At 43.6% G+C, this 20,865-nt stretch overlaps 1 protein-coding gene across 1 annotated transcript in view; it reads right to left on the bottom strand.

The window, feature by feature from the left end:
• Positions 1-17,561, bottom strand: part of CAPN15 (calpain 15) — a 59,297-nt gene extending 41,736 nt beyond the window's left edge. The window contains exon 1 of the mRNA XM_033168030.1: positions 17,401-17,561. The gene's annotated coding sequence lies outside the window, so the exon portion shown is untranslated. The remainder of the gene's footprint in view (positions 1-17,400) is intronic.
• Positions 17,562-20,865: the final 3,304 nt, after the last annotated feature.

Below are 20,865 nucleotides of genomic sequence, written 5' to 3'. Positions count from 1 at the left end.
TTGTCTCTCACTTTGGAAGCTGCCATGGCAAAGAGGCTGGGCATATTCGAGGCTGGGCATATTCATGTTTGGGTAGTGTCATGACCAGGGCACACAGAGGAGGAGCAATCAGCAGGCCAGGAGCAGAAGCCACGGTGGTGCTGAACCCAGACTCTGGCTCCAACACCAGCCTGAGCCAGTGTCTGTCAGCCAGGAGCTACTCGAACCAGAGGCCCCTGAACTAAGATCACACACACCCCGGCCCATTTCAAGCCAGCACTAGGATCATCAATTTATGATCTACAGGCATCAATATCACGACAGAGCTAAAGCTGCATGTGGCAGGTAGGCCCACCCACACAAGATCACACAATTTTGCCAGTGGCTTTTAAAATGCAGAGTAACTACAAACAGCACAACTCTCTGATTTTCCCACCCATAATGAGAAATGTCCATTCAAATCCACATTACACATAGTTGTGGAATGAAAGGGGATGAGTGAAAGGAACAGATGGTTTTAATATTTATTACATTTATATCCTGCCTTTCTTAAGAGCTTAAGGTAGTCTCCCGTCCCCCAGGTTGCCCCCTAAGTTCCACAACTGACTGGGGATTTGAACCAAGGTCTCCCCACTGTAGTCTGACACTCCAACCACTACATTGCACTGGCTGTCTTTTACCTCATTTTAACCATTCTGACTGGGGAAGACGTGTGCATATTGGATCAAGGGAGCAATTAATCCATTTAAAATATTCTCAAATACACAACATGTGAACAGAAAGTTGTAACACCACTTCCACCTGCCATGCTATATCTGTTCAGATATGTGAACACCCATCATGAACTGTTGTCCTAATAGGTAAGTGATAGGCTTACACACTTTTGACTCTGGAGCAAATCAACAGCCAGGGTGTTCCAGGAAAGTCCTGCAAGAGGGGCCTTTTTGAATAGTGGGCACATTTTGAATTTTGAGAGTGCTCTGGGGGCACCAGTCACAAGATGGCTGCCATGGAAGGGGCATAGCATAATACATAATGATTGACCTGGGAAGTGTAGGAGAACACAAAATTAAGAGAGGTAACCACCCCTGGTAATCTTACTATGGGAAGTCACCTACGTCCTGTTGGTTGTTGTGGAGATAAGACACCACATCCCTCTCTTATACACACACAAACACAGAGAGGCTGTGGCTGTCTAATAACAGAGTATTCCTCAGTACTAGGAAAACCCCACTGATTTCAAAGAAATTGCTTAGAAGGTATCTGCACATTTTGTCCCATAACATTCTTTTGAAGAGGGCTAAAGAATTACTTTTAAAAAGAAAGAAAGAAAATGCTCAGAGTCTAGGGCACCTGGAGGCAACCTGTGCCCTATGAGGTTAGGACAATTTTATCCAGAGTGGCACTCTTTGTTGCTCTCTTCATGGGGTTTTCTTCTCTCCAGTTTGAACACTACGTAAGACAAAATTATTTTGTTTACCTTCCTCCTGCCTACCTTCATTTCTTAGAGAGGCTTAAGTACAGCCTCTGAGTAGCAGCTTATGCCCTCCCCAGTGCCAGCAAAATGTCCCTTCACAGCAGCTCCAGGAATAGCACCGTTATCAGATACCAGTACTTTAAGAGCCAGCACAAGAATGTAAAAAAAAAAAAACACTGCCTAGGTTAAGGGATGCTCAAACTGCGAGCTAAGCAAGGAGAAATGGAAATTCAGCTCAGAATTGCAGATGCTGCTCTGGCCAAGCTGTGAGGACAGCTTGAGGTGCCTAAATGATGGGCAGGTGAGTCATTCCTCCCCACTGCTCACAAATCTCCAAAAGGTTCTCCCCAAAAATAATGCAGCATTACAGACACCAACCATCCATCCACCTGCTGCCCATTATCCAGACAGCTGGCATTCTACATTGAGAAGTATGATGATTCTGGCAATAGGTGAAACCCTTGATAACAGAAAAGTAGACTCCCTTTCTTATCAACTCCCTTCACACTTTATATGCCCTTCCTCAGACAGCTGCATTTCCAGCCATCAGCTGGGAGAACTGTTCTGCAGCTGTTTATGAATTCTGCAACAAATGTACTTTGGAGAATGCCTAGACCACTCACAACTTTCTCGAATTCTTTCCCTAGCCATTAAGCACACAATTAACCTTTCCCCATGTGCAGAACACAGACAAGGTCAGCAATACAGTAGTGGTAAGGATTAAATGCAGGTCACAACTCTGGTTGCAGGCACAGCCTCTTGCAAACAAATCTTTTGTAATCTTGGCACAAGCCAGTACATGTGCTTGGAACGGTGGGGGGGGGGAGAGACCAAGTGATGAGCTGCTGTAGGCCTACAGGTCACATATGGAGAGCCAACAAAAGACTTAAAGCTTTGCTAGACAGATGGGTGCTGTCATCCACTGTGACCTTGCTATCCTACCACGGAAAGTGTCTGCAAACCATGGGCACTGGTGCCAGCCTATGGGTGAACACAGAATATAGGGAAGAAGGAACGACAAGCATCACAATATCTAGGAACTTAAAAGCTCCCCCCCCCCGATGCCTTAGTCTATGCTGCTACTTTAAAATAGGCTATCCTATAGCTAAGCCATTCTTGACTTGATATTTGCCCATCCACACTTTCAAAACGTCAGCATAAACAAAATCCTTAAGAACAGCCTTCTCCTACATGAACCTGTCTATCAATTAAAACCTTAATTTGAGGTCCTTCTCCAGGTACCTCCCTCAAGAGGTGGAACGAGTTGCAGGAGCAGCAGAGAGGGCCTTTTCTGCTATGGCACCCCAGTTGTGGAATTCCCTCCCTAGGAAATTTCTCCTAGTACTGACATTGCCATCATTCAGACACCAGGATATGTCCATCCAGTTTGCCCATGCTTTTAATAGCATTTGCAATTCCTGGTTGCTGGTGCTTCTCATTTGCATTTTTATTGCCTGTTTTAATTAATCCTATTTTATTTGCTTTTATTGCTCTTATAAGCCACCTTGAGGGCTTGTTAAAGCTGAAGAGTGGGAAAGAAATCCCTTCAATAACAGAATGAATAAACAGGCAGTTCTTTTTATATTTGGAAAGGCTTCCCTAACGTTTAACTTAAAATCTACACGTCTACAGTTTAAATCCAGTGTTGCTATTCTAGTAGACATGGGTAAATAATGGCTCTCTCATGTCTTACCTTTTAAAAACAAAATGTGAAAATCAACATGTTTCCCTTCGGTATTTTTGTGTGTGCTAAAAGTAGTGTACTTTGCTTGGTATGTGTGACTTCTAGACTCTGCTACTATCTTTGTACCTCTCCTTTGCTTCAAAGCTTCCAATATCCCTCTTCAATGCTGGTGCCTCCAAATGTGAAGGTGGTGGGAGCTTTACTCCAAATGAGATCTTACCAGCACCTGAGGAACACTGCAGTCCCAGAAACATTATTAATGCAATCTTTTAAAATACAGATGTTACCTCTGGAAAGGTATCATGTCATTGATTTACAGTCTTTCAAGCCTGCTCATCTCTCTACTACAGCCCTAAAGTCCATCTGAACAGAACTATGCCTAAGAATGTCAGCAATACAAAATTTTACATTTGCACTCATATTTATTTTGTTACTATCCAATAAATCAATAGCAGCGGAGCAGGTTTCTGCAGGTTTTTTTTATCATCTGCTTAAGTACTGTAATATACACTATACTACATCTATCTGCCAGAGCTAAACAGAGGGGGTCCTTATTATATGTGTGTGAGAAAGAAAATGCTCTGCTTGTGCAGGGATTCCCAAATGCATTCCCAGAAACTCAAGTTTCAGGGTCGAGGGAATCATTTTGTTTCCCCCATGCATAGGAGTCCTTGCCTCTTGACAGTCCCAAGGCAAACAGATTTCAAGGCAAGGCAGACATTTGGCTACACAAGAAATGCACCCACTCCCATGAGAAGTAAACCACGACTTCAGTATCAAAAATTATGGCCACACAATGAAAATTAAGGCTAAACTATGCAAATTCTGTGCTAGTTCTTTTGCCCACATTTTTATAAAGCCGAAGAGAGTATATAAATTATGGAGAGCTTGTTATTAAAGTAAAATTGGGCCCTTGGGTATGAAGAGCAGTAAAATGAAGATTATACAAGACAGATTTGATTCACTGTTCCAAGAAGCTCTATATACAGGCCTGTATGTTTCACATGGACTTCACCAGCATACAGATGTGCTTATTCTAAACTCATGATTGGTGTTGATTTTTTTTTTAATCGTTACAAGGTATGGTGAGGTGGTAGGAGCAGCAGCATAGGAAGCTGCCTCATAAGCAAGTCAGATCACTGGTCCCTCTAGCTGAGTACAGTCTATACCAACTGACAGTGGCTCTCTAGTGTCTCAGACAAGAGTCTTTCCCAGCTCTACATGAAGATGCCAGGGACTGAACCTGGCATCTTCTGCATTTGTTCTACCAATGAGTTACAGTCCTTCCCCCAGGAGAGGAAAACAGCAACAGGATTTATGTGGGAGGGTAGAACAACTTCCACCCACACAAAACTTCCTCTCTTCCCACACCCAGCCCCCAATCTGTTCCAGAAGTTTGCATAACCCTCAGAGGAAATGGTTTTTTTTTGGGGGGGGGGATGCACAAAGAAAGGAGAGAGGGGGGAAGTTATGTTGAGCAAGTGGAAGTGGTTCAGCTCAGGAAATGAATTGTGGGTTGCAACCGAAAAGTTCCTCACTATGAACATGGGGCCTTTGACAAGTAAATCCTGCATGTTTCACACATATCACCATAACCACTAAGCAAGTGTTCATATATTTGCTTTTAATATTTGTTATTTTTATTAGAAATGGCTGAGTGTGTCTGGGTTCTTTGTCAGCAGTCAGATTATGCCTAGTTTTGCATACAGGGAGACCAGTAATGCCTAAACCACCACCCCTTTCACTCAATTTGGAACCAGCTCAGAATTATTTATGAGCTTTTTCAGATGACTCTTTTGAAAAAGGCCACCTTTCTCTGAGAGTTCTCTCGCAGCTCATAACATTTGCTGCACATTATTGTATTGTCTTATCATTTTCAACCACCCCTCAAAATGTCATCAATTCTTTTTGTCAACGTCTTGGGCACTAATCGCAGCTCAGACAGACCTGTGCAAACAATCCACTTTCAATTTCTGCACAATTTGCTTAGCTGTTGAATGAAAGATTCTCTCACACTGAACACACTTTTGCACATGCACCTCCTACAAAGCAGCCTGTTCAGACTGAAAGCTGACTGGTCATTTGAAGCACCACATTTTGACATTCAGAGCTAGAGAAAAGCTTCTTGGGGGAAAGACTTTGATCTGTAGTGCCTCTAAACATTACAAGCTGAGTACATGACCATTCTGAACCAGATATTCATGGACTTTGCCAACATTATTGTCAAGGGAAACATGGAAAACTATATTCTTTGACCATAGTTCCACTGAGTGCCAAGGCAGCTCCCTTAAGCCTTATAACAATCAAGTCTTATATGTCCCAGGGTTGCTTTATACACCTTCATATCAAAAACATTATTTGCTTCAAATCAATGTACTTTCAGTCCTGACTATCTCTAGAGACAAATACAAAAACCAGTTATTAGTGCAGTTTTGCATCTTGCAGAGAGCTATTAACTGGGGGTGGGGTGGGGGGAGCTCCACAAGTTCAACAGAAATTCCCAATCAATGCACAGTGACAAGCTGCACTGCCTATTTTGTTAGCCACAGGTTATGACTGTTTAGCCAGCAGATGGTGTGTTTGTTTGTACGGGATTATTGCACCTTGCACAATCTGGTGGCAACTAATAAGGAGGTTTAGCTAGTGGGAGCTACAGACGTCTCAGCATGGCCAGACAGCCGCAGTGCTGCAGCTGGGAAGCTGTAACATACATCAATATAGAAGAGCAGCTGCTTCTCTGCTTGGGATCAGGCAGGTGTTTGGGATCCAGGTAAACTGTCAGCTTGTTCTCTGCTCTACAAAGAGCAAAGACTTCAAAAGGGCCCTAAGCGTGGATGCAGAGGCTATCTGGATGTGTGTTATGTTCACTTGGAACACTAAAGGCCTGTGATGCAAATGAAAGAGGCTTATTTTTCCAGAGTAGTTAATAAGGACTTCTCTTTAGTTGCTTGATCCAGTGCCAGCTGAATGGGAAACATTTATTTTGCTGGCAGAGGGACGGCAGCATACAAGTCAGGCACTGAAGCTGGCCTAGTTCTACCAGCTACACGAGTTACATATGGCTGTGTATAGAAAACACAGATGGGATATTGCCAATATTTTAAAAGGGGAAGTTAGCTCCTCTGGGGCACCTCTCCATAAGGCGATTTTATACTTGAAAGCCAGGGAGCGGGAATTGTAGGGTCTACACAAAGGAGGAAAAGATGGGGAAATCCCAGACACCCACAGCCAAGAAATATGATGCTGCCCCCCCCCCCAGCCAAATGGGCTACTGGCGCCTAGGAATGCAAAATACATTTTCTAGCCCACGGGAAACTGATGGAAATTGAATATAAAAATCTAAAGAGGCTAACAGTAAGCAGCATTATAGTGTCATCATTGCCTGCATTTTTCACTTCCTTCTCTTATTCCCTTCAGAGAACATGAGGATTCAGAGAGCTTTTGCGAATGAGGAGCTCTCTAATTTGTCTCCACTAACCCCCAGGCCACATTGTATGGAAAGCACGCCCTCAGGCAAGACTGAAGAAGATCTCCATGGAGCCCATCAACCTCTCACTAAAAGAAGGCAGGAAGAGCATCACTGCCTGTGGGTTTGGCTTGACAACAACTTGCTTTCTCTGTTCATCAGGAGCATATGAATTAGCACCAGGGAAGGGGGCATGAGGCTACTTGCCCATTAAAATCTAACTGTGGTTGATCAGAATTCAGATGGTGCCAAGCATCCAATGTAAGAAGGGATGGCTACTATCCCTTATTCTAAAAAAGAGTTTGCTTACACAAAGTAAAGGGAAGACGTACCCTCAAAGCACATAGCAGACACACACTAAGAAAGTAATACGGGGTGGACACCAGGGGATCAAAACATTTTTGTAATCTGGCCAGTCAAATAATCGTGAAGCATTTTTAAAGTGTCACATGGAAGATCCCCTTCCCACCTCATTTTGCAGCAACCCCCCATTGCTGCTTTCTCTTCCCCATCCCTATCAATCCACTTCTGTGGCCTCCCAAATTGCAGCCACTTTCTTCCTTACCTTCTCACTCTATAGTCTCAGCAGAGAGATGCTGAGCACCTGAGCCTGTCACTACCTCCCTGCTTCCCAGAGCCTTGCATTGCTATGCCATGCCCAGCGTACTAGACACTGCTGTCTACCACCCCGCTCTGATTAGCCCAAGCAGGAAGGGATGGGAGGATGCTCAAAGAGGGCAGCTCACATGCCAAGAGCACTTCTTGGCACATATGGGTAGGGTGGGAACAGATCCTACAAGTGTGCATGTACGTATGCACATGTAGTGACCAATCATGCTTAATAGAAGGGAAGGAACCCTTGCCACAACAACTGGTATTCAGAAGCATACTATTTCAAACAGTGGAGGCAGAACAAAGCTATTAAGAGTTAGTAGCCATTGTTACCCTTATCCTACATGAATTTTTGTACCGTAATCCTCTTTTAAAGCCCTCCCAAGTTGGGGGCCATTGCTGCCTCTCTTGGTAGCAAAGGGCATGCATTGTATGAAAAAGTACTTCCTTTTGACTATGCACACAAGTCCAGCTCCCCCATTCCTCCACGTGTGTTAAGTCTATGAACCAGCCCCCAGATACTACCTACAGGAACAGTTATCCTGGAGTAACTGCTTCCTGAAGTTGGAGTTGGGGAGAATCAGATATCCTTGGCAAGAGTAAAAACCTGGAGCCCTCCTCATCCTCTCTGGACAAGGCAGGTACAAGGAACCTTTCACTGAAACATAATGACTCTCATCATCCCTGGCCATGCTTGCTGGGGCCGATGGGAGTTGCAATTTAGCAACATCTGGGGTGGGCGGGTGCAGTGGTGGAGCTTCAGTGGCGGAGAGCAGGCAGGGGCGGGGTTGGCGTGCTTCCCGGGGCAGGGTGGGCCACCTGCAGGGGCATAGCCCGCGTTCTGGGGCGTGGTGCGCCGCCTGTCAGGGTGTGGCAGGGGGGACAGCCACGATGGAACCCCACCAGGATCACACTGCCGGGGGCAATGCGCTCGCTCCCCCCCCTCTTCTTCCGCCAGTGGGTGGGTGTTCCCTGCACTTGGGATAAGGGGTCATGAAAACAGCAGCAGGATCATCTCTACTGGATGGGATTCAAAACTCCACAGAGAAATTACAGCTACCTGCAGACAATTAGAGATAAGTCAGCAAGCATAGCAAGCTGAAGTATTCTGGAACCTGAGAAAACATTCTCTGAATCTCATTTTTGTATATGAGCCTGCAGCCTAACCAACAGGGTTGTTGCAAGAATAAAATTATACAAGTGAAGCTTTTGGATTAGGGTACAGAGATAATTATGTGAACCAACTGGGACATTGCTTCTGCTAAAGCACACGAGGTGCAAAAGAGATAAAAGATGGAATCTTTCACTGGGCCAAATTAGGGTGTTTGCAATCCAATTAACTACCTTGGTCAGAGACCTCCTTGAGTCTCAGAGCAATCAGGCCACCCAAGCCTGTATGACTTAAGAACAGAAAATTAATTTTACTTTAATCCTGTGGTAAATGGTCATGCCCAAAGAACTTTGTGTGGTCTGAATGCTTGCAGAAACAGTTTGAACAGGCAGAGCCGGTTCTATAACAGATGCCCCTTTTACTTAGGCTTTCATTACTGACTAAGTCAGTTATGCATCTTGCATACCATGCAGAATTTAGCAGATGCAATGCACTATATAGCTGAGGCTGCTGGTGCTGTTTAAAAAACCAACAAAAAGAGCCCTTAGAAAAAGCTATAATGAGAATTTGGCACAGAATCCTTGACCTTCATGTATATCTTAGTCCCTTTTGGCCTTCAGCATTAAAGATGCACAAGCAATGAGGCCTGTAAAAAGACACACAGAGCAACAATGAAACAGATATCACTACTCGCGAAGAGAAAGAAAAGGCAAAGAAAGCTAAGGCGCTTCTTCAAATACAGGACAACCTGCACTGTCTCCAAGGATGCTCAAAACAACTGCTGCCTCCTTCTAACACTACCTAAATCATATTCTAATAAAAGTACTGCTGCTGAAATTGTGAAGTCTACTGCGGCTAAAGCACTTAAATTGGAAGCCATATAGTATGCAGATATGGCAGCTTCTCATAATCCCGGCACAGTGCTGTGGAATACATAACAAGGAACATAGAAAATGTCCTAGGAAGAGGTCTTTTTTGTTGTATACCTCCCAAGAAAGTGGTCTATGGCTGCATTATGGGATATATGGGGTAGTATAGTCCCAGAGTAGTTGACCCCATTTCACCTGAAGAGCTGTCGGTGTCCTTAAAGCAGAGATGGGGAATCTGAGGCCCTCCAGACATTGCTAGACTACAACTTCCATCATCCTTGGCCATGCTACCTGGGTTTGATGGGAGCTGGAGCCCAAAATATCAGTGGCCACAGGTTCCCCATCCCTGCCTTTTAAGTACCTGTTGCCTTGCTCTGCACCTGTTGAGTCTTATGGCATGGGGATGAAGAGAGCTACCCCAGAGTGAATCTTCTGTATCTGAGGAGCCTGAAATAGCCATGACTTCTGATATGGGAGAACCAGGTAGGGGAATGGAGTCTCCTGGTCCAGGTCATCCTCTGTGCTTCAAAGGGGATGGACCAAGAAAAAAAGAAGCGGGGGGGGGAATCAGTTTCAGGGTTCAAAGCTTATAATGAATCTGAAGACTGATAGAAGTCAGGTGGGGAGTCAGCCTACAAGCCACCCACCTACTCAGCAGTGACGAAATGAAGGACCTATAGGGAAGCCAGTCAGATTAGTCACTTTTAAAAGTGCAAGGTCAGTCTGGATCACAGACCTGAGCAACAAGGGTGTCTTGCTCTGTCTCATTTCAGACTAGGCTTATTTCTCTCAAGACAACTTGATATGAGATAGCTCTGACAACTGAAAGCTCACCCCAACCCCTAGGCAAGCACTATGATTTTGCTTCAACCCAGGAACATAGCATACAGATGCTCTAGCGATCCCCTCTAATAAGCAGAGTGCAAAGTACTAACCTTTCCTCTTACTCAGCAGTTTGTAAACATACGTACACCAGAAAAGCAATCAAGGAAACACACAGAAATGCCTGAATTATATTAGATATGCAAAGCAGGTGGAAAATTCAAATGCACTGGAGCAGTACCTCTAAATAAAAGCTGTGTAAACACGCTCAGTGCCAATTGAGAAGGTATCAGTTCCTACAATATTCTCCCATCAGTGGACAGAACTACAACTTTCTGTTTTCCAAGACTATCAAGTCAACATCAGTCACTAGCACATGTTACCTCTGACTATCCCTGTGAGCCATATCATTAGCACTTTCTCTTCAGGAAACTTCCCCAGCTTTATGTTAAAAATAGCCACATTCTCAAGAACTGGGAAACTTTTAAAGCCAATGATTAAAATTAAGCAGAAGTGCATCACTCATTGCTTCAGACACCCACATCTTGCATACTGGGTGGCCAAATTGCTATCTCTCAAATGTTGGGTTTCCACATGTGCCTGGTTCACTTTCCAGCTCTCTGAGCAACAGAGTACCCATGGCAACAAGAAACACGTTGTCAAATGTCCATTTAAGCTGAAAATTAGCCACAGTTACCAAAGTTGACAGCAAGGAACAATGTGATAAGCTCAAATGTCAAACATAGTTATGCAATACACTTGCAAGTGATTCCAGTGCTACCAGACCTTTTTGGAGGTCCTGTAGTTCTGGTATCTCTCTCTCTGGTCCTGACTCCCAGCTTGCTTTATGGTGCCACTTCCTGGATTGCTCTTTCTGGTCGTGATTGCTCATGGACTTGTACTGAGCTGCCTCATGGCCCCAGATTGCTAGGCTACCTCAGACTGCTGCCCCAACAAAGCCTCAGGAAAGATGAAGATCATTGTATTTTTTGACCTTCTTCTAAGGAGCGCAAGACAGCATAAATACATCTCATCATCCCATCCCCTCTACATTATCAACATAGTAACTCTGTGAGATAGCTGAGACTGGATTTCTCCAACCCGGTGCCCTACAGATGCTGATAGAATACAACACCCTGTCCATTTGCCATTCTGGCTGAGGTTGATGGGAGCTGTAGTCTAAAATCACCAGGAGAGCACCAAGGTATAGAAGACTGGCTTGAGACCAAGAGGTATTTACTGACCCCAGTGAGCTTCACAGCTCAGCCAGGATTTGTACCTGGAACTTCCTTGGTCATAGTGTGGCATTCCAGCCTCTACACTACACCACACTGGTTCCCACTCTTAATCTCATTTTCCACACTTTTAGATACCTATTTCAGAAGATTACTGAGAGATAAGAACAGTTTACTGTGTAGGAACTCTGTGCAGTCTCAAAGTCTCAGGTTTGTTCAAGTATTGAGGGCTACCCCAAAGTTTTATCAACTTCAAAGAAACTTGACAGCTTTAAAAGAGTAAAGGTTTGCTGATCAAGAGGCCAACCAACCATGTAATTGACACTGCTGTGATTCACAGATGAAAGCAATGGTTTGTTTACTATTATTATTATTATTACAGTCGTACTTTGGTTCTTAAACTGCTTAGTTCTCTAACATTTTGGCTCCTGAACACCGCAAACCTGGAAGTGAGCATTCCAGATCGCAAACTATTTTTGGAAGCCGAATGTCTGATGGGGCTTCTGCGGCTTCCGACTGGCTGCAGGAGCTTCCTGGTTACACTACATGCTCATTGTGGGCTAAAGTGAGACCTTCTAGACCTGTCCAGTTCTCCATGTGATCTTAGTGTTAGATCTGAAGACTTATTTTGTTTTTGTTTTTTCATTTGGAGCATCAAAAATTGCAGGATTACTCAGCACAGCCTGGGTACATACTATGTCAAACTTGATTCAAATCACTCTCTACCCCCTGGGTTCATCCAGTTCTTTGCAGGGAGATGCAGAGGCCATTTGCCAATTACAGCATATCCCAAGGGATTTGCAAAATCCCCCTACGCATGCTTACATCTTGGCTGGCATTGCCCATATGCAGACAGATTCACTTGAGTACTCCAAAGCTTTTAGGGGAAGGAAGGGAAACACATATTCCTGATGGGTTCCACAAGGGCCCTACCTGCCTTGGAGCACGTACCTGGCTTCATGCTATTTAAAATAAACAGATTAAAAGTCAGGCGAAGGTGCAAAACAATTTGCTCAGAGAGACTAAAGATATAGGCAAAGCACCTTTATAGAAGCCAGATATTTAGCCATGCATGAAGAGTACCAGAGCCAAGGTGGCTGAAATGAAAAACATGGAAATAGTCCCTCTCACCAACAGAAGAGCTTTTTAAAATAGGGCAGAGCAGAATGGGAACAACAATTTTTTAAATTTTTTAAAAACAGTTTATGGCTCTTACGGTTCCAGAAGTTTTAAGACTAAGGCTACAAGAGGTTAAAAAACTGGGAGGCCACAGTAGGTGTCCAAGTTCATTGCATTGTTTGACTGGTGATGATTTATTTTACATCTATTTAATGAGATTTTTCAGTAGGCAATTCAGGTATTTCATGTGTGAACATGGCAGTTTCAGAGCAGGAGTACAAGAAAGGCACGACTTCTGACTCAACAGGAAGACTATTCTACTTAATTTGATACCGGGAGCACAGGTGCTTGGTTCTTTCTGAATTAAAACTGGAGGCATATCTTACTCCAAAAAGAAAAAGGAAAGAAAAAAAGTATTGTGGAAGCAGAGTGTCTATCTTCTTTAATCATTCTGCAGGCCAATGGGCAGGCATCTTCCTTGCAATAGCAGAATAGCTTGGCTAATAATACTTGCTCTCTTGGCATGCTGCCCTCTCCCTTTGTCCTGTATGTCAGGTTCAGCATGGCACCATGCTTTCCTGGCAGCACTGATTCATCTGGGATGCTCACATGCCCATGAGCTGCAGCACAGGCTGCATCAGGGAAACCAGTGCTGCACAGAGGCTCCTCACCTTGAGGGGCCCAGTGGTGGCTGCATCCAACACGATGTCTTATTTTGTTCCATGTACTCTTCAGTCTTCTCATGGTATACCAATGAACTTGGGCATACAATGTAGGAATCACTGCCCCACACCAAGAGATGTCAGAACACTAAAGAGATTCCACTTCTCCAATTTTACATTTAACATTCATAATGGTATCAAAGCAAACAGCCAAGAAAATATTTGAAGAGTCTTGCACTTCTCTTTGACATGAAGACTCCACTAGTCAACAGAGACAGCCAAAAGCAACCTGGTGTCATAGGAGTATTACAGCTCACAGGAACCAGTGGTAAATCATCACTTAAGACCACCACACCCCCTCAGTATGGGCATCCCCTCATTTTCATAGAATCGTAGAATCGGAAAGGATTCAGAGGGTCATCTAGTCCAATGCCCTGCAATGCAGGAATCTCAACTGAAGTTGATAAAGCAAACGAGGAATTTCGTTGTTTCCCGCAAGGGGACAACGACAATAAAGATTTATTCTATTCTATTCTAAAGCATCCATAACAGATGGCCAGCCAATGAAGGAGAGTCCACAGCCTCCTGAGAGTATCTGTTCTTGAGATAGGGGATTAAATTTACACCCACATATTCCAAGACATTATTTTCTGAAAGAGACCTCTTTTTGCCTGCATGCAGAATTCCAAACAAAACCGTTTAAAGGTGGAGCTTGCACATTTCCACCTAAGTCTAAAAGGGGAGAGATATAACAACACATATGCTGCTCAGAGTGCCTCAGACTAGTTACAGGAAAACACTACAATGAATAAGAGGCATCTTCTACTGTAGCCTAAGTTAATCAGACAGTGTTCTGTCTACAGGAAAACATATTTTAGCAACCACTTCTAGTCTCAGACCATGTTTTGGATGAGCCGTATCAGCTGATCAACACAGTGCCCCAACAGAGGGGCCAAGGATAATGCCACGCCCATGCAAATGATGTAGCAATGAGTATGCAAATTAGCTATTGCCCCCTGGCTCATGATTGGCTTCCAGTGCAGTCTCTGTGCTGAAGCAAGATGCCTCCCGACGTCTGCATTATCCTAGTCTAACACAAAATGGAGAATATCTTCTCCCTTATCAAGCTCTGCCTGGAAATCATTGCACAACACTGTTCTAATGAATCCTTGGAAAAACAATGATTAGAAACGTCTTTTCTAGACTTGCAGAATAACTCCTGGAGGTGGCCTGAATCATAAGAGATTCACAGGAATAGCCAAGTATATCTCTGGCCTCAGGCTGACTTGCACAGTAGTAATTCAAAAGCCAGGTTAACAAAAGTTGAAAGGAAAACTGTTTCTGCTTGGCTTTTAAAAACTTGAGTCATTGCTTATAGATCTTGATTAAGCCATAAAGAAGTACTCCATACCACCATCTCAGCTGCCTTGAAATGCAAACTGAACTCACCCAATTATTTATCATTTATTTTTATTTAAAACATAAATATACACCATCAATTGAAAAAATGATATTCTACCACCTGAATATGGAACTTAACTTTGGAAGAGGAGTACCGTATTTTCCGGCGTATAAGACGACTGGGCGTATAACACGACCCCCAACTTTTCCAGTTAAAATATAGAGTTTGAGATATACGCGACTGCAGATTCTCCACCCGGCGTATAAGACGACCCCTGACTTTTGAGAAGATTTTCCTGGATTAAAAAGTAGTCTTATACACCAGAATATACAGTACTTAACTTTCAACTACAAGCTAATATTGCCCAAACTGACTTCTAACGACTCTGTACCTATTGCCCCCTAAAACTGATCTCCAGCCTTGCTAATATAAAGCCTATTGTCTTTCTCCTTACTTCTGTTTTCTGCCTCAAAAGGAATTTGTGTATTCCTACTAGTACTGAACAAATAGATGCCATATTTTCAAACTATGAGGAGAGAAACCATTTCCCCCCGTGACATATATTTTCTCAGCTACACTATGAAGTAGGTTCAGACATGGACTGTTCCAAATTCACCCAGTGAATTTTATGGCAAAGTTGGGAACTAAACCTGGGTCTCCATACTCCTAGCTTGACACTCAAGCCACACCACCACACTGGCTCTCTATGAAAACAATACTGTACACAGTGTCCACCATGATCCTTCAAAGAAGGGCAAGATCAAATCATAATAAATGAACAAGCAAGCCACCATGAAGGCTAAAAATCAATTAAACCTCCCTGTGATAGTTGGCCTGAACTTGTGCAGGTAAGATGCATGGAAAATTCATGTTACAGCATGCAAAATTCATGTTACATCAATAGTTCTGCTTTGATACAATACTCAGACAAATAAGCTTTTTCTCTCCCCAGAAGTTGTGGAAAACACCTCACCCACAAGTAAACTAGTCTTAGATGCATTTATAGGCAGCATTCACACTGTTGCCACTGTCAAAGCCAAGCAGGTAGCAGTTTTAAATCAAAACTGCAGTGTCCCACAATGCCCTACATCAGCATACAAGTTTTTAAGCACACAAAACTTGATATTTGGAATTGCTAGCAAAAGCTACCCATGGAATCCAAAGTGGTTGTACAAACAAAGGACAAAACTCCTGGATTCTTGCTAAAACTTATTGCTATTTGCTACCCCGTTGGCTATGCTCTATGCTTTTCCCATCTCAGTTCTCAGTCTTCAAAAGTGTATTTCTGTAGGACTTGTCACTTCCTCTGTGTCCTGCTTCTTTCTCTTCATCACAGGAAGTTTTAAAAGCCCAGTAAAAAAGGAAAGCAATACAAAAGGCACATAACAGGGAACTAGCAGCAGTTATACAAAACTTCCTCTTAATATTACCAACATGCTGGTTACATGATACAAAACATGCCAGAGTTGCAACCACTGAAACACTGGCAGAAAATTCAAGACCAAGCTGTAAAGTGCAAAACTGTGGGATTAATTTGCCAAAGACACTCCCCCAAGCCTGTTCTAGAGAAGATGCAAGCAGCAAAATCCTTGGAGTTTGCATCAACAGGGAAGAGACCACAAGCAACAGGCATAAGGCATACACACACAGCACAAAGCAAATGTTTTTCAACCCAAGCAACTCAGAGACAGAAGCAAGCTGCTGTTTTTAAACAGATGGCAGTCTCCATACAGGCTAAGGAAGGCACACAGTCATTCAACAAGCAGGAAGAAAAGCTATAAAAAGCAAGCATTAATCAGAGGCTCCAATATTCTTAGCACACACAACATGGCAGCTTTCAACAGCCAAGGCTCCTCGGGCAGCACACTGTTAGATGCTTTCGACATACCTCTCAACCTCAAAAAAAAGCCCCTAACCATGAAGGCAAACCTTCATTGGAGGGAGTGATGAGGTGAACAAGCATTTTTAAATTATTATTAGCCAGCAGTTTGATTAGTAGGTTTCACAAGGGGTAAAATCTTGAGAGTTAACTCACCACAATTCTGCCTTGTCAGGAACATTTGTCATGAAAACAACACCTCTAGATATTAGTAGTTTATGGGGACCTTCTAAGTATATCCTTTCCAATCTGAAGATAAATTCTGTTAGCCTTGGGTATGACAGGTGGCATTATCCAAATCTAGACCTGGAGAAGGTGTTCTCCAACACAGGGTACCTCAGTCTGGGCTGTCTGCTAGAGAAAATGGGGATCTGAAACCTAAGACAGTGTTTTTCAACCTTTTCTGGGCAAAGGCACACTTGTTTCATGAAAAAAATCACGAGGCACACCACCATTAGAAAATGTTAAAAATTTTAACTCTGTGCCTATATTGACTATATATAAAGTAATTCTCTTGAATTTTTCAATTTTTCCCACGGCACACCAGGCAACATCTCGCGGCACACTAGTGTGCCACGGAACAGTGGTTGAAAAACACTGACCTAAGAGGCAAGAATTAGTTCCCAGGCCATGAGCTGAAAAATTGACTTGATTGATGTGGATAAATTCCCCTTCAGGGTGGGCTTTACTAAAATTTCAGCTAATGACTACTTCAGTACTGGAGGACAGGTGTCAAAACGCTCCACACAACTTGCAGTTTTTGTGTCTGTGAAAGCAGCGAGTTGAGGATGTGACATTATTAATTCAGTTGCCCCACTGTCTCAATGTTGAAAGGAATTGTTTATTTTTGCTTTGCGGGGAAATGACATCATGGATATTGGTCAATGAACAAAAGATAGGTTTTGCTTCTTGTCGATACAAGTATGGCAATTATTCAAAGCTAGCTAAGATGAAGTTAGTGGAAATTTTGGTGTGGCTTCAACTGGACCATGGATAGAGCCTATAAGACCCCAAGGTATACAATCCTAGGTTTCAAACCGAGCTGAGAGGCATGAGATCAAGCTCTTTCCCTTGCTTTCTTACCTTCGTGCCCGGTGATTCACGTGCTGATGCTGCCGTGTTATAAGGGCACTTTCCCATACAGGGCCACTGTGGCTACTCCTATACCAACTTGCAGCCAGGTGCCCTGGGTAGGTTGGGCCAGTGAAACCATGGTCCGACTCCGTCTCGGCGGCCAGTGATGAGGCTGAGCTGCCCATAGCTCCCCTCAACTCTGGCTGGGCCAAGATTTATAGGTTAGGTCCAAGCCAGAGGCATGAGCAGTCGGCCCGCAAGGGTGAGGAGTTGCAGCATGGACTGGCGTAAAAGTTCCCAACACTGGAGAAAGGAAAGCTGGTGCTGATTGAAAAAAGAAAAAGAAGAACACAAAACAAGAGGAAAGGGAGAGGAGAGAGAGAGAGAAAGAAATAAGGTATGATTTAAACCAATGAAGTGACATTTCTAAAAGCCTGTTAATAACAGAGGTGGTACCCTAGCCTACCAACATGGCACACTTCATTCAAAGGAAGCCAGTCTATACAAACTTAAATGTGTGAGGGGTCAGAGGAAGAGAATGGAAGATGCTACTGTGGCTACATAATATAAAGGGCCTATTCCCAAGTTTTGTTGGCCAATTTAACCATTCTTTCTTCTGTTTGCATGTGAGAACAGGGTAGCCCAGAGGTTTTCAAACTGTGCTTCAAACTGTGTTAGATGTATACAGGGGAAACTCAGTGGGAAGGTCAGTAATGGCAGACAAACCTCCCTGAAAAACAGCACAGTAGCAAGAAAATGGTGGGCAAACTCACATGGCCCTTAGCAAGCCTAACCAGTGTGAATGGAAGACACCCTAAAAACAACAACCCATCCCACTCCCAGAATCCTCTGAAACACTCAGGGGTAGATGTACTGTGGTTCCTCAGCAGACCTAGACAGTTTGGAAAATGTTTCCTGAAAGAAGAAAGTTTGAAAACCACTGGGGTAGCCAATCAAATATAAGGAGGTCTGGTGGTCTAGTATTAAGTAATATGGGGAACTAAATGCCAATTTTCCGGTAGCATTTATATAAATATTGCAAGCAGTAAAGGGCCTGCACTTAGAAATAACAAAATGTCTCACATATGATGGATAATGAGTAGAATGGTCTTTCTCCAACATCTTGTGAGCATGCATATGCCCTGGGGGATAGTTCAGTTGGTAGAGCATGAGACTCTTAATCTCAAGAGCCGTGGGTTCAATTCCCAAGCTGAGTGAAACATTCCTGCATTGCAGGGGGTTGGACTAGATAATCCTTGTGGACCTTCCAACTCTATGATTCTATATACCTGTAGCTATAAAATGCACATGCATATAGCAAGACTCAATCTCATTAATTCATGCCTGCTACACCACTCATCCTATGCAGTACATATTCCCCTAAAGGCAGGATGAGCTTGTTGCTCATGAGCAGACCCAAATGGAAGATGAAGCTTGACCACACCGAAAAAAAATAATGGCTTGACCTGTCCTTTCACCACCATGGATGGATGGAAGGAAGCACAACAGCATTATGGAAGAGAGTGCACTCCATCTGCTGCTTCCTTCCTTCCCTTCCAAGAGTTGTATGGACCAGCTCAGCTGGATCATGGCTAACAGGCAGGACAAAAACATCTGGATTCACTTTAACAATCTCAGATTTGCACATGTATTTAAGAGTCAGGCTGGAAGCTGAAAGGAGTTGGGAAAGTGCAGAACACTTTCAGCAGATTCAGGGCTTCTCAAACCTCTAGCAGCCACCACTGAAGTTCAGTGTTACTACTACTCCATGGCCGCTTGGAAATTTGGTGGCATCAACATACACAATACTTGCTTTGCAGCAGCAGCCCAAGTTCCTATACCCAGGTTTGCCACCAACCAGTGTTAGAAACTAATTGCCAAATGGCACCTTAAACTGAGGTTATGGTTGCCGCAACAGAATGTGTGGGCACCTTTTTCCAGTGAAATTTGTTGTTGTTGTTGTTAATTTCTATACTGCTTTATATTTTAAAGGAAAAATCTCAAAGCGGTTTACAACACATTAAATTACCAAATAAAACAATCCAGAAGAAAACAAATTCAAGCTTCAAGGAAAATATTTCAGACCCTTCTCTAAGTGACATTTTGCTTTCCTCACATTTATTTACCTACCGGTACTCAATTTATAGAGCTGCCCCATAGCAGAAGTACTCTATGAAGCCAGCTTGGTGTAGTGGTTAGTGTGTTAGACTAGGACCTGGGAGATCAGGGTTCAAACACCGACTGAGTCATGAAGCTCACCATGTACTCCTTGGAGCAAAAAGGTCAGAGATAAATGCAATAAATAAGCTCTCCTGATTATCTGCTTAAGAAAGCTGGAGAGGCCTGCCAGATGGAGATGTCCGTTGCCAACCAGGCATCCAGAGATCTCCACATGTTCACAATTGGACCCGCACCAGTAGCAAAACATGCCTGGTGCCTGGCTAATGTATAAAACTGCCACCAACCACCTAGCTTAGCCACATAAGTAAGCATTTCAAGCAGGCCCACATTGCTTCTATTTTCCTGACTCACACCTTAGTGAGTCAAACTTTCTGAAAATAAGGGCAGCATCAGGGATTAAATAGGTATGTGAGAATAGGCAGGTGCCTTTTCTTATGTGGGGGCGGGGGAGAAAACCTTTAGTGTCAAGATTTGTGTTGGAAGGGAAAAGAGCAAGCCAACAATTAGTACAGTAAAAATAAAGAAATGAGGAAGAGAAGAAAAAATGCCACTGTTGAGCTTATTCAGTTACCCACCAGGATTTGGAGAGAGAGGCAGAAATGAGCTGTGGTAAGAAATGAGCTATAAATAAGAGAAATGTTCAAGCAATAGCGGCTCTTTGCAATGAAAGGGGTTGATACAAAGCTGCTCACATGGAAGATTTTCAACGCCAAGGCTGTTCCCAAAGGGAACTTGGTATATAGTAATTCCCACTCTTCAGTCCATATAACAAGTGCCAGTCCGATAGATGGCTGACACCACAATTGTGTGCATTAAATGGGTTTCATTTAAAAACAAGTTCTAGTTCTGCTTTTCTTTACTGTTCACAACAGCCTATAATATGATGATGCTCCCAGAAATCTCTCCCCTCCAGGCTGCTTCCCTCCCAGCATGTGCATGGCAATATCTGCTCCTTCCACTTCTACTGCCATCAGAGGGAGCTCATGGACTAGTATGAGTTTTGGCAAATATGGGCCTGGGAAATGAGTCACAACATCTTGCCACCAGGGCGCTGGACCTGAATATGTGAGGGCTAGAATCAAACACCTGTCTACCCACAGACAAAGCTATAGCTCTCTCAACCTCTATTCTCCCAACTTATTTCATCACTACATTATTTACTAGTGGCTACCACCCCTGCTCACCCACCTGCCTGCCCCTTTGCGCTTCCCCCACACTTGACCAAATCTCCTCCCCTTACAACTCACCCACCCTCTTGACTGTCCTTCCACAGCATGCCCCAAGTCCATCCCC

The sequence above is a fragment of the Lacerta agilis genome, chromosome 13 (assembly GCF_009819535.1).
Source record: "Lacerta agilis isolate rLacAgi1 chromosome 13, rLacAgi1.pri, whole genome shotgun sequence".
Taxonomy (NCBI): Eukaryota; Metazoa; Chordata; class Lepidosauria; order Squamata; family Lacertidae; genus Lacerta; species Lacerta agilis.
Note: the sequence above shows the minus strand (reverse complement) of the source record. Positions and strands in the feature narration are given on the sequence as shown.